Source organism: Leucoraja erinacea, chromosome 5, assembly GCF_028641065.1.
Source record: "Leucoraja erinacea ecotype New England chromosome 5, Leri_hhj_1, whole genome shotgun sequence".
Classification (NCBI taxonomy): domain Eukaryota; kingdom Metazoa; phylum Chordata; class Chondrichthyes; order Rajiformes; family Rajidae; genus Leucoraja; species Leucoraja erinaceus.
Genome location: NC_073381.1, coordinates 84,442,046 through 84,454,451, shown reverse-complemented (window position 1 = coordinate 84,454,451; position 12,406 = coordinate 84,442,046). Strand labels below are relative to the sequence as shown.

Genomic DNA, 12,406 nt, shown 5'->3' with positions numbered 1-12,406 from the left:
CTAGTACTTATTAAAACTCTGATCTTGGATGTGTGCGTGTTTGTTTGTGTATAATCACATCTTCTCGAAAAAACGACGCCTAACGGTAAATTTTTTACATATTCTGCTAGAGATTTTCCCCCTGGAGTCCGAAATCGCCTTATCTGAAAAATCCATACTTTATTTCTCGTTATTAATGAAAATGTTCAAGAATCTGAAAAGACTTTGACAAAAAAAACGCTGTCTGTGCGCTTTTGACTGTTGGGCTTTTGACTAAGTTCCTGTTGTTTAGAGGTTTTGTAACTAAAGTTTGTGATTGATATAACCAAGATATGACAAGTGTATTGTATTAGTGACAAGTATACTTTGAACGGGTACAGCCTGTGATTGATTTGTGTTAAACGTCATTGCTGCAACTCTGTATAAACTTGTGACAACGTTTCCAAAATACTATAAAAGTTGCTTTATGTCTTTGTTCACTGGAGTTGTAGCTCGAGAGTTAAGCGTCTGTTGCATACTTACCTAACCCACTGCGAGTTGGCTGTTTTAAAAAATGAACCTTAACAAGAGAGGGAAGGGGATAGAGAGAGATGGAGAGGGGGGGGGGGGGGGGGGGGGGGTAGAGGGACAGGGAGAGAATGCGGGGGGGGGGGGGTGGTAGAGAGGGGGGGAGTGAGGGTAGATAGGGAGTGGGCATCCCCCTCCTCCTCCCCCATCTCCCTCTACAACCCCACTCCCCATCCCATCTCCCTCCTCCTCATTATCCTCATCATCCTCCCTTCACTCCCATTCCCAACCCAGATCGTAGAGCAGTGCCAGGGCCTAGAACTCGGTCTGGTTCTCGTACTTGGCCCGGCCCTGGCTGTAGACTCCAGCCGTCAGCTCGGCCGCTGCCTGGTCTTTACTGCAGGCTACGACCTCATCTCCAGGCTCTTCCCTGACCACGGACCCAGGCTCGTCCTTGGATCCAGCGGCAGCTTCTTTCTCGACCCCGGCCACGGCCTCATCCCAAGCCCCGGTCTCGGCTCTCACTCCAGCTCGAGCACCAGGCTCGGTTCCAGCCAGGGCCCGCAGACACCACCCTCGCCACGAGGTGTCGGGCGTCGGCGGTCTTGACCCCATCCCAAGCAGAAGGGGGCGCTGCACTGCCTGCACTGTCTGTTTTTTAATCTTTTTTAAATTTTAGTTTGTCTAAATAGTTTGTTTGGGAGATTTCTTTAGTTTTTTATGTGGGGGAGGGGGGTAGGGTAAGGGGGAAACCGCTACCCAGTCGCTTCCTGGCGAGGATGTGACTATTTCTTCGAGTCGCGTCCTCGCGCCCCCCCCCCCGCCTCGTGGCCTACCACTGGATCATAGCGGCCTTTCCTACCTGAGACTGGGGACCGGACTAGAGCTTCAGCAGCGGCAGCGCGATGCTGGATTCACCGCGGAGCGGGCAATTCCTACCTGGATCGCCGTTTTAAGCTCCGGAGCGTTGGGCCTGCATGTCGCGGGGCTGTGGTTCGTGGAGCTCCCAGCGCGGGTGGCGCCGACGGACATCACGGAGTCCCTGGGGCCCTTTGCCGAGGGCCGCCAGCGTGAATCTCCGCCTGGCGCGGCCTAGGGACTTCGAGAGCCGCGGACTCCGGTGGATAGCGGCCGCTTCGTAGGTCCAAGCCGCTGAGGTTGGCCTCCCGTTCCGACGTCGGAGTTCCATAGAGCGGGCCTAAGTGGCGGGCCCCAACCACGGGTGAACATCAGGAACATCGAGGAAGATTGACTTTGGTGCCTCCCTCACAGTGGGAAATGTTTTGATTCTGCTTTGTGGGGATGTTTTATGTTGGACTCTATTGTGTGTTGTGTTCTTTATTTTATTGTATGGCTGTATGCAGAAACAAATTTCAGAACTCGGTCTGACAATAAAATGCCATCGTATCGTATTGTAACTATGTTCAACTCAAGTACTGTGGACGCTGCTTCACTTGCAATGGGCAATAAAGACAGGTGATATTCTGCCTTTGCACCGTGGATTGCGCACAAGATGCTGCGCATGCCCACAGGAGAGGAGGCCAATCTGCGCATGAGCGTTTAAGATATTTAAAAAGTCAACTGACTGCCAACAGGACCCATCTGCGCATGCGCGGTTTTTACGATTTTTCTGTGCATACACGGGTTTTGAGATTTTATGCACATGCGTGGATTTTTTAAAAGTCGACTGACTGCTTCATGCCTACCCTGAGTAATTACTTACGGCTCTTGCCTGGGATATGGATTATGTTCAGGCAGATAAGAGTTGGTCTTGGCATCACGTTCAGCACGAACATTGTGGCCAAAGAGCCTGTCCCTGTGCTGTACTGTTCTATGAGAAGGGGGGGGAAGATTTAATAGGAACCAGAGGAGTCACTATTTTACAATGGGTGGTGGGTATATAGAATGAGCTGCCAGTGGAGGTACTTGAGGACACATTGATCCCACTTCTGACACCATGTAAAGAAGTGTCATCAACACACTGTGTCTTTCCTTCACTTTATTCATACTGTAACATACATTACTGCACTAGCTGTACGTGGTCTGTCACGGGAACTAGAGAGAGATCAGTGGGTGGGGAGGTTGTATTTATACATGTGATATGGGGAGTGGTTAGTAGTGGTGAGGTCACTATGTTAAAGGTACATGCACATATCATCTACAGGTACTATCATAACGTTTAAAAGACATTTGGACAGGTACATGGATAGAGTAGGTTAAGAGGGTTCTGCGCCAATCGTGGGCAAGTGGGACCAGTGTAGGTGGGGCATGTTGGTCAGTGTGGGCAAGTAATGCAAAGGGCCTATTTAAACACTGTATGACTCTTCATTGAGTAATAATGTTTTGGTGCGTCATTGCCTCAATACCAACATTTACCTACTCATCAAATCATTGGATGAAACAAACGCTTTATTTCAGTGTTTCACTGTACATTTCTCTCTAAATTTGCAATTATATACTATTTCTCATCTATCTCCCCACCTTCCCATCAACTTCCCTCAGATTCTACCAATAGGACCAATTTACAACATATCAACCAACCCACAGATCTTAGGTACACAAAAAATTCTTCATGGAACGGGGGTTCCCCTCCTCCACCATAGATGAGGCTTGCACCAGGGTCTTTTCCATACCCCGCAACACTGCTCTCTCTCCCCATCCCCCCACTCTCAACAACGGCAGAGTCTCCCTAGTCCTCACCTTTCACCCCACCAGCCGTCACATACAACAAGTAATCCTCCGTCAGTTTCACCACCTCCAACGTGACCCCACCATTCGCCACATCTTCCCATCTCCCCCATATCTGCCTTCCGCAACGACCGCTCCCTCCATAACTCCCTTGTCAATTCTTCCCTTCCTTCCCCGGGCACTTTCCCTTGCAACCTCAAGAGATGCAACACTTGCCCCTTTACCTCCCCCCTCGACTCCATTCAAGGACCCAAGCAGTCGTTCCAGGTGCGACAGAGGTTTACCTGCATCTCTTCCAACCTCATCTATTGCATCCGCTGCTCTAGATGTCAGCAGATCTATCGGTGAGACCAAGCGGAGGCTGGGCGATCGTTTCGCCGAACACCTCCGCTCGGTCCGCAATAACCAACCTGACCTCCCGGTGGCTCAGCACTTCAACTCCCCCTCCCACTCCGTATCCGACCTCTCTGTCCTGGGTCTCCTCCATGGCCAGAGCGAGCAACACTGGAAATTGGAGGAACAGCACCTCATATTCCGCTTGGGGAGTCTGCATCCTGGGGGCATGAACATTGAATTCTCCCAATTTTGTTAGTCCTTGCTGTCTCCTCCCCTTCCTCAGCCCTCCTGCTGTCTCCTCCCATCCCCCAGCCTTCGGGCTCCTCCTCCTTTTTCCTTTCTTCTCCCCGCCCCCCCCACCCCCGATCAGTCTGAAGAAGGGTTTCGGCCCGAAACGTTGCCTATTTCCTTCGCTCCATAGATGCTGCTACACCCGCTGAGTTTCTCCAGCTTTTTTATGTACCTTCGATTTTCCAGCATCTGCAGTTCCTTCTTAAACCAACAGATCTTTGTGTTCAGAGAGAAAACTGGGGCACTGGGAAGAAATCCACAGTTGCAGCAAAAACAGGCAAACTCCACATATACATAATTCAAGGCTAGGAATGAACATATCTCTGGGGTTGAGGCAGCAGCTCCACTAACTGTGCCTCTGTCCCACTCCAAAGGATTATTCTCTACAACGTTCTGGTCCCTTTAACAAATATTTAAATTTTAGATCATTCTCATAATCAACTCATAATCACAATCTGAATGAGGGGAGGGTTCCCACTCCCTCCTCCACACAGGTCGTGCTTGTTTGCGGACACCTGACTGGTAGAGATCAACACTCATTATTTCCACTTAAATCACAGAGCAGTTGATATCACTCTGACCAAGGTGGAATAAACATTCAACAACTGAATGCTTACTGCAATCCCTTAAAATGTCAGGGAGAACCCCTATCTCCTATTTCTCACTTCCTCCCCTCCCAATGATCAAGCCACACATATATTTCCTCTAGCCACTGTCGTGAAAAGGGGGGAGCCCTAGCTCTCGTAGATAATATTAAGGATAATAAAGAGAATTTATGTACATTAAGGGAAAAAAGGGTGACCAAAGAGAGAGAATAGGTCTCCAAAATAAATCAAAGCAGTCATCTCTCAGCATGGTAAACGAATCTCCCGGGTCTGGACAGATATATCCGAGGATGCTGTGGGAAGTTATAGATGAAATTGCAGGTGCCCTGGTGGAGATTTATAAGTCATCATTAAATACGTATGAGGTGCCAAAAGGCTGGCGGGTGATAAATGTTGTCCCGCTATTTAAGAAGAGCTGCAGGAACAGCCTAGCTCAGCAACTCAAAATACCCAGGAATGTAGGAGATGACAAATTGGTGGACACTGCCCAATCCATCATGCGTGCTGACCTCCCTACCATCAAAGTGTAAGTGGTGAAGGAGGAGGTGCTGCCTCAAAAAGGCAGCCAGCATCATCAAGGACCCTCACACCCTGGCCATACTCTCATTTCTCTCCTGCCATCGGGAAGAAGGTATTAGCACTCAGAACCGTGACCTCCAGGTTCATGAACAGCTTCTTCCCAACAACCATCAGTCTCCTGAATATACAAACACTAACCAAACTGCAACCAGTCTTGGTTGCACTGCAGACTATGAGCTTTTGTTTGACACCAAATGCTTTTTATTAATTTCTTGAACTTTCTTTTGACAAATTGTGTTATTTATGAACTGTGATTACAGAGCCATCACGCTGCTACAAGTAATAAGTCCATTGTCCCATATGACAAACACTGTGGACACATATACTACCTGTCCCAGTCCTGCTTCCCCCCCTCAACCTCCCTCCCTCCCATCCGGACCGTTCTCTTCCCCCCCCCACACCGACCCCTCCACTCGTTCCTGCCCCTCTTGGATGGATGGATGGATGGTGGGGAGGGAGGGAGGGAGGGAGGGACTCACCGTGGCGCTGCTCGGAGCCTGCTCTGTGGTGCCGGTTGCCCGGTGGCGCCCGCTCTCTGCCCGGTGCCGGTTGCCCGGTGCCGCCCGCTCTCTGCCCGGTGCCGCCCGCTCTCTGCCCGGTGCCGGTTGCCCGGTGCCGCCCGCTCTCTGCCCGGTGCCGCCCGCTCTCTGCCCGGTGCCGGTTGCCCGGTGGTGCCCGCTCTCTGCCCGGTTCCCGGTTCCCGGCCGCGGTCGCTTCGTCACTCTCTTGGCGGCGGCCCGTTCCACACACGCATGCGCCCACAACTTCCACCCGGTTGTGACGCAAGATCGGAGCCGCCGCCACTTCCGGTTCCCGCACTCCGGGCCCCGACCCGTGACACGCGGCGCCGACGTCACCGGCTCCGCCCGCTCCGGCCCTTGTCCCCTCAGACCAGACGCTGCCCGACCCGACCCGACGCGCGGTGTCACCAGCATCTGCTGCTCCTTCCCGCACCCGTCCGTCCCCCTGGCAGCGGGCATGGGGCATTGCTGGCCGGCGGGCGATGAAAGCTTTCTCTCTCCAGAGATTGCCTAACCGGTGAGAGATAGTATAGACATCCTGGGCCTAACAGCCTGTTCTGCGCTGCCCTGTTATAGACAATAGGTGCAGGAATAGGCCATTCGGCCCTTCGAGCCAGCACCACCATTTAATGTGATCATGGCTGATCGTCCACAATCAGTACCCCGTTCCTGCCTTCTCCCCATATCCCCTGCCTCTGCTATTTTTAAGAGCCCCATCGAGCTCTCTCTTGAAAGCATCCAGAGAACCTGCCTCCACCGCCCACTGAGGCAGAGAATTCCACAGACTCACCACTCTCTGTGAGAAAAAATATTTTCTCATCTCCGTTCTAAATGGCTTACTCCTTATTCTTAAACTATGGCCCCTCGTTCTGGATTCCCCCAACATCGGGGACATGTTTCCTGCCTCTAGCGTGTCCAAACCCTTAACAATCTTATATGTTTCAACAAGAACACCTCTCATCCTTCTAAATTCCAGAGTATACAAACCCAGCTGCTCCATTCTATCAACATATGACAGTCCCGCCATCCTGGGAATTAACCTCGTGAACCTACGTTGCACTCCCTCAATAGCAAGAATATCCTTCCTTAAATTAGGGGGCCAAAACTGCACACAATACTCCAGGTGTGGTCCCACTAGGGCCCTGTACAACTGCGGGATGACCACTTTGCTCCTATACTCAACTCCTCTTGTTATGAAGGCCAATATGCCATTCGCTTTCTTCACTGCCTGCTGTACCTGCATGCTTACTTAGTGACTGATGAACAAGGACCCCCTGATCACGTTGGACTTCCCCTTTTCACAACTTGACACCATTCAGATAATAATCTGCCTTCCTGTTTTTGCTACCAAAGTGGATAACCTCACATTTATCCACATTAAACTGCATCTGCCCTCACCCAACCTGTCCAAGTCACCCTGAATTCTCATAGCATCCTCCTCAGTTCACACTGCCACCAAGCTTTGAGTCATCTGCAAATTTGCTAATGTTCCTTTGAATCCCTTCATCTAAATCATTGATGTATATTGTAATTAGCTGCGGTCCCAGCACAGAGCAGTACCCCACTAGTCACTGCCTGCCATTCTGGAAGGGACCAGTTAACCCCTTCTCTTTGTTTCCTGTCTGCCAACCAATTTTCTATGCATGTCAGCACTCTACCCCAATAGCATGTGCGCTAATTTTGCCCACTAATCTCCTATGTGGGATCTTTTAGATACCATTTTAGATCCTTTTTAGACACCATTTAGAAAATAATATGCCTTCCTGTTTTTGCCACCAAAGTGGATAACCTCAAATTTATCTGCATTAAGCTGCATCTGCCCACTCACCCAACCTCATAGCATCCTCCTCACAGTTCACACTGCCACCCAGCTTTGTGTCATCTGCAAATTTGCTAATGTTACTTTGCAAGTATGTTATACTTGTTTATATGAAGGCGGTCTCTTGTGCATCCAGTGAAGTATTTCTCCGATTTTTTTACTAACAAAACCATTATTACCAATTATCCTCCATCTGTAGGCATGCCACGGAAAACCAAGACATTGGGCAGGAGTAGGAACTTGGACCTCTCCGCTTTGCCATTCACTAAGGCCTGGGTCGGTCTACCATCTCAGCCCCACTATCCTCCAATAACATCCATTCCCTTAATACCTAAAGGGTTATCCATCCCTTAAGTTTGTTAACTAACTCAGCACCATAGACATCACAGGAAGTATATAGTAAAGATTTGTTGCCATCTGTTCTCATTCTTAGTCCTTAATCTGTTTATTTATTGTGTATATATGGTCCATGGTCTATAGACACATTGAACTTCTATCTCCCATTCAGTATTATGTTTACATATTCTGTTGTGCTGCAGCAAGTAAGAATTTCATTGTCCTATCTGACATGACAATAAAACTCGCTTGACTCTTTTGACTATTGGCCAACTTGTTTTTTTGACACTGACCTTGTAGCGGTAATCAGACAAGGTAAACATCATCCCCATATTTATGACACGTCTTGGTTTGGCACGCCACTGGGGATAAATGGGACTACTGTGGATAGGGTGAGCAGCTTCAAATACTTGAGAGTCCACATCACAGAGGATCTGACATGGACAACACACACTGCCGCACTGGTGAGGAGGGCAAGGCAGCACCTTTACCACCTCAGGCAGCTGAGGAAATTCAGTCTCTTTGAGGATCCTTCAGTCCTACTCTGGGGCTGTAGAAAGCATCATGTCCGTTAACATCGCAATCTAGTTTGGGAACAGCTCTGCCCAGGACAGGAAGGCTCTGCAGAGTAGCGCGTTCAGCCGAATGCACTATGGGAACTACACTTACCCCCCTCACCTATACACCAGGACGTGCAGATCCAGAGCCAGCAAGATAATGAAGGACCCCTACCACCTCAGCAACGAACGGACTGTTGCGGCTGCTACAGTCAGGCAAGCGCCTCCGCTGTCACGCTGTGAGAACAGAGGGTGAGACGGAGTTTCTTCCCACAGGCCACCAGGATTGTAAACTCTTATCTCACCAGGGACTAATTTACTGTTGTGTTGTGTCTTTTTATTTTTGTAAATGTAAATACTGGTTCTGTTATGTTCTGTTTTGTTCTTTTTGCACAATCTGCAGGCATTGCCACTTTCATGTCACTGCACACCTTGTATGTCTATATGACAAATAAACTTGACGACTTGACTTCTTGTGCAGTTTGTTTTATTCAGATTTAAGACTCTAGTTTCAGATTGAACAAAGTCTTGAGATGTAACTTCATTTTATTGTTCTTGCTGTTTACTAAAGGCCTGTTAACCACCAGATCATCAGGACCTTTCTCGTTAGACAGTACGCTCTAAAATTGTTTGTTCCTTAATGGATTCATCAACATAATGATATATTAAAAAGATCTCTTATGTACACTTTCATTCTTCATACCGTTTTGTTTGCCTAGTTCAATTCACTAGTTTCACCTGCCTGTATATGGTTCATATCCCTACAAACCTTTCCATGTACCTGTCCAGATGTTTTTAAAATGTAATAGTACCTGCCTCAACTACCTCCCCTGGCAGCTTGTTCCATACACCCACCACCCTCTGTGTGAACAATTTGCCCCTCACGTGCCTATTAAATTTTTCCCTCGGCAGGTTCGGCGATCGTTTTGCTGAACACCCCCACTCAGTCCGCATAAACCTATCTGATCTCCAAGTTGCTCAGCACTTTAACTCCCCCTCCCATTCCCAATCTGACCTTTCTGTCGTGAGCCTCCTCCATTGTCAGAGGCCCAGCGCAAATTGGAGGAACAGCACCTCATATTTCGCTTGGGTAGCTTACACCCCAACGATATGAACATTGACTTATCTTACTTGAAGTAGTTCTTGCTTTCCCTTTTCCATCCCATCCCCCTGCCCAGTTCTTCCGCCAGTCTAACAGTCTCCGATGACATTTTATAGTATCTCTGTACCGTCCACTCCCCTGACATCAGTCTGAAGAAGGCTCGACCCAAAACGTCGCCCATTCCTTCTCTCCAGAGATGCTGCCTGTCCCGCTGAGTTACTCCTGCATTTTGTGTCTAGTCATATTGTCTTGTGTTGGACTTTATCCCTGTAAACGTTCCCTACCCATATACTTATCCAAATGGTTTTTTTTAAACATTGTAATTGTATTGTATCTGCATCTGCAGGCTGACAGCTCGTTCTATTTACCCACCATCCTGTGTGTGAAAAAGCTACCCCTCAGATCCCTTTTAAATATGTCCCCTCTTACCTTAAATAAGTCTAGTTTTAGACCCCCCCTACCCTGGGAAAAACATTCACATTAGCTATGCCGATTGTGATTTTATACGCATCTAAAGGTCATCCTTCAATATCCTCTGCTCCTGGGTCTCAGCCTCTCTTTATAAATCAAACCCTCCGGTCCTGGTTAAATCCCCATGAATCTTTTCTGCACTCTTTCCAGATTAATAACATATTTCTTATAGCAGGGCAACCAGAACTGCACAGAATACTCCAACTGGGGTCTCAACAACTTGTACAGTTGTAACATGAAGTCACAACTCCTGTACTTAGTGCCCTGACTCATGAAGACAAGCATGCTTCATGTCTTCTTCATCACCCTACTTGTATCATCCCTTTCAGGGAACTATGTACTTGTACGTCCAATCTATACTAGCTCTTTAGAAATTGTAATCCAGCTAGTCCCCTTCCCCCTCCCTCTCCCCACCAACACACTGGTCATTTTCCTTTTTGTTTAACCTTTCAGGTTTCTTTTAACAGCATGATTGATTTTGCCTCCAACACTCTCTCTAACAGGGTATTTCACTGTCAGATTTTGCATGAACTCGTGTTCATTCTAAATCTCGTTCCTGGCACATCCTCTAATATGAACGGTTTCTCTCTACCCACTCTTTCTAACCTCCATGAATTTACACGTTACCATGGTAACATTTAAGAGACATTTGGAGACATGAACAAACAGAAAATGGAGGGATAGTCCATCTGCAGCTTACATTGGCATCTCGGTGGGCAGACATCCTGAGCGAATGGTCTGTTCCTGTGCTGAACACCTTTATGTTCAATTAAATTCCTTCACATCCTCCATTCGAAGGAGAACAACTCCAGCTTCTCCCATCTGTTCACAAAATGAAGGTCCCTCATCCCTGAGGCTGTGGCAATGGCTCACGGGACTCCCAAGACCTTTTTACCACTGATAAGGCAGAAGTAGGCAACATGGTGGAGCACTGTTCACCTAATACACCCCATGCAATTAGCACCTCTCCATCATACGAACCATTCATTCCCTCCAGCACCAGTCACTGCTCCTGAATGCACTGCGGTTACTCACCTACATTACTTCAACAGCACCTTCCAAGCCTATGATCTTACCACGAAGGAAGACAGTGGACACCACTTGTTTCAAGTTCCCCGTCTACTCTCATTCCGTCTTTATTTGGAAATATATCATCAGTCTTTCATAATAAGTCTACATTCTGGAAGTTCCTGCCAAACCACACCATTACATCGACAATTATTTTCTCCCCACAGATGCTGCTCAACTTGCTGAGTATCTCCAGCATTTTATTTACTCCAGATTCCAGCATCTGCCGTCTTTTGCATCACCATAACTCAATTTATCTGATAGAAAGAACTGAGAATGTTGGAAATGCTCAGCGTCAGACAATTGTAGAAAGGGAATTAGAATTGATAGTCCAGGTTAATGACATTTCTTCAAGTCAGAAACCTGACACGTTAACTCTCTCCACAGATGGTGCTGTTGACTGTTTCTGGCACTCTTTTTATTTGTCAAAACCTTTTTTCTGCTTTTTGACATAAATCTGAAGTGTGACATAAAGTCCAACAGATGGCAGTGCATGCAGCATTTTCACCCATTCGAACCTAAGGATTTGAACACGAAGTAACACAAATGTCCACGAATAAATGTCCAAGGGCAGAACATCGAACAGTAGAGTCCAGGAACATACCCTTCGGCCCACAATGTCTGTGCCAAACATAATGCTAAGTTCAAACTAATCGCCTCTGCTTCCATTCCTGGCACATTCATGAACAGAATTCTTGTCTTCAAACAGAATGCATCTCTTGTAACAATGAAGTTGATGAAAGGAGGCATGCACCATTTTAGACTCAGAATAACCTCAAATGAGCAAGAAAATAAAACAAAGCATGCCTGGAATAATAAAAACAGAGAAAGCTGTAAACATTCAGCAGGTCAAGCATCATCTGTAGAAAAAAGGGACATCATGGTTGAGGAAGACATCAGAGCATCTGTGCAGAAAGTCTAATGGTCAGAGCAGATACATGGAGGGGAAGAGATTGGGAGAGAACAGAGTTCTTACTGGAGGCAGAGTGGAAGGAAGTATGGTAGAGATTCCTGTGGACCTGGAATAGATGTTTGTCATTAACCTATCACCTGAAATGGACAGAGATTCAGAAAGGGAAGAGTCAAGAGATGATAAACGTGGAAGATCTTTGTCGTCAGTACTCAAAGTGGGTGCCTGCACACAGTGAATGCAAGGGGCCTGTCACCAGATAAAGAATGAGCCCACCTACAGAGGCAGGGGCTAACAGGCTTGCACCAACGTGTACACATGCAGCAGATCAAATCTAGCAGCAACACACAGACAGGCAGTCACACACAAACACTCAAAGATTCTGGTGCAGGCAAACTAACATCTGTACTCAGCCACACCAACACATGTGCACCCTGCCAGGGCAGAACTTCCATTTACTTTGTGCCGTGGTTGCCACACCCCTACACAATTCCTGGTTGCAAGATTTATTACACTTATTTAAAGAGCATTTTAAATTCTGTTAATGCAGAAAGATGTTTCCATGCACAGTGCTGTTTATATCCAAATATCCTCCAGAGCTCCAAAAGCAAAGAATTAACAGGATCCAAACACAACA

At 47.6% G+C, this 12,406-nt stretch overlaps 1 protein-coding gene and 1 long non-coding RNA gene across 5 annotated transcripts in view; one reads left to right on the top strand and one right to left on the bottom strand.

The window, feature by feature from the left end:
• The window catches only part of LOC129697502 (cullin-9), a 143,391-nt gene extending 137,650 nt beyond the window's left edge, over positions 1-5,741 (bottom strand). For 3 of the 4 annotated variants that reach the window (XM_055636136.1, XM_055636135.1, XM_055636137.1), the window contains exon 1: positions 5,465-5,741. The gene's annotated coding sequence lies outside the window, so the exon portion shown is untranslated. The remainder of the gene's footprint in view (positions 1-5,464) is intronic. The other variant, XM_055636134.1, reaches the window with a different exon arrangement.
• A 114-nt stretch (positions 5,742-5,855) lies between these two features.
• On the top strand, positions 5,856-12,388 carry LOC129697510 (uncharacterized). Its single transcript, XR_008723537.1, has 2 exons — positions 5,856-6,023; positions 7,525-12,388. It is a non-coding gene; the product is annotated as an uncharacterized LOC129697510 (long non-coding RNA).
• The last annotated feature ends 18 nt before the right edge of the window (positions 12,389-12,406 follow it).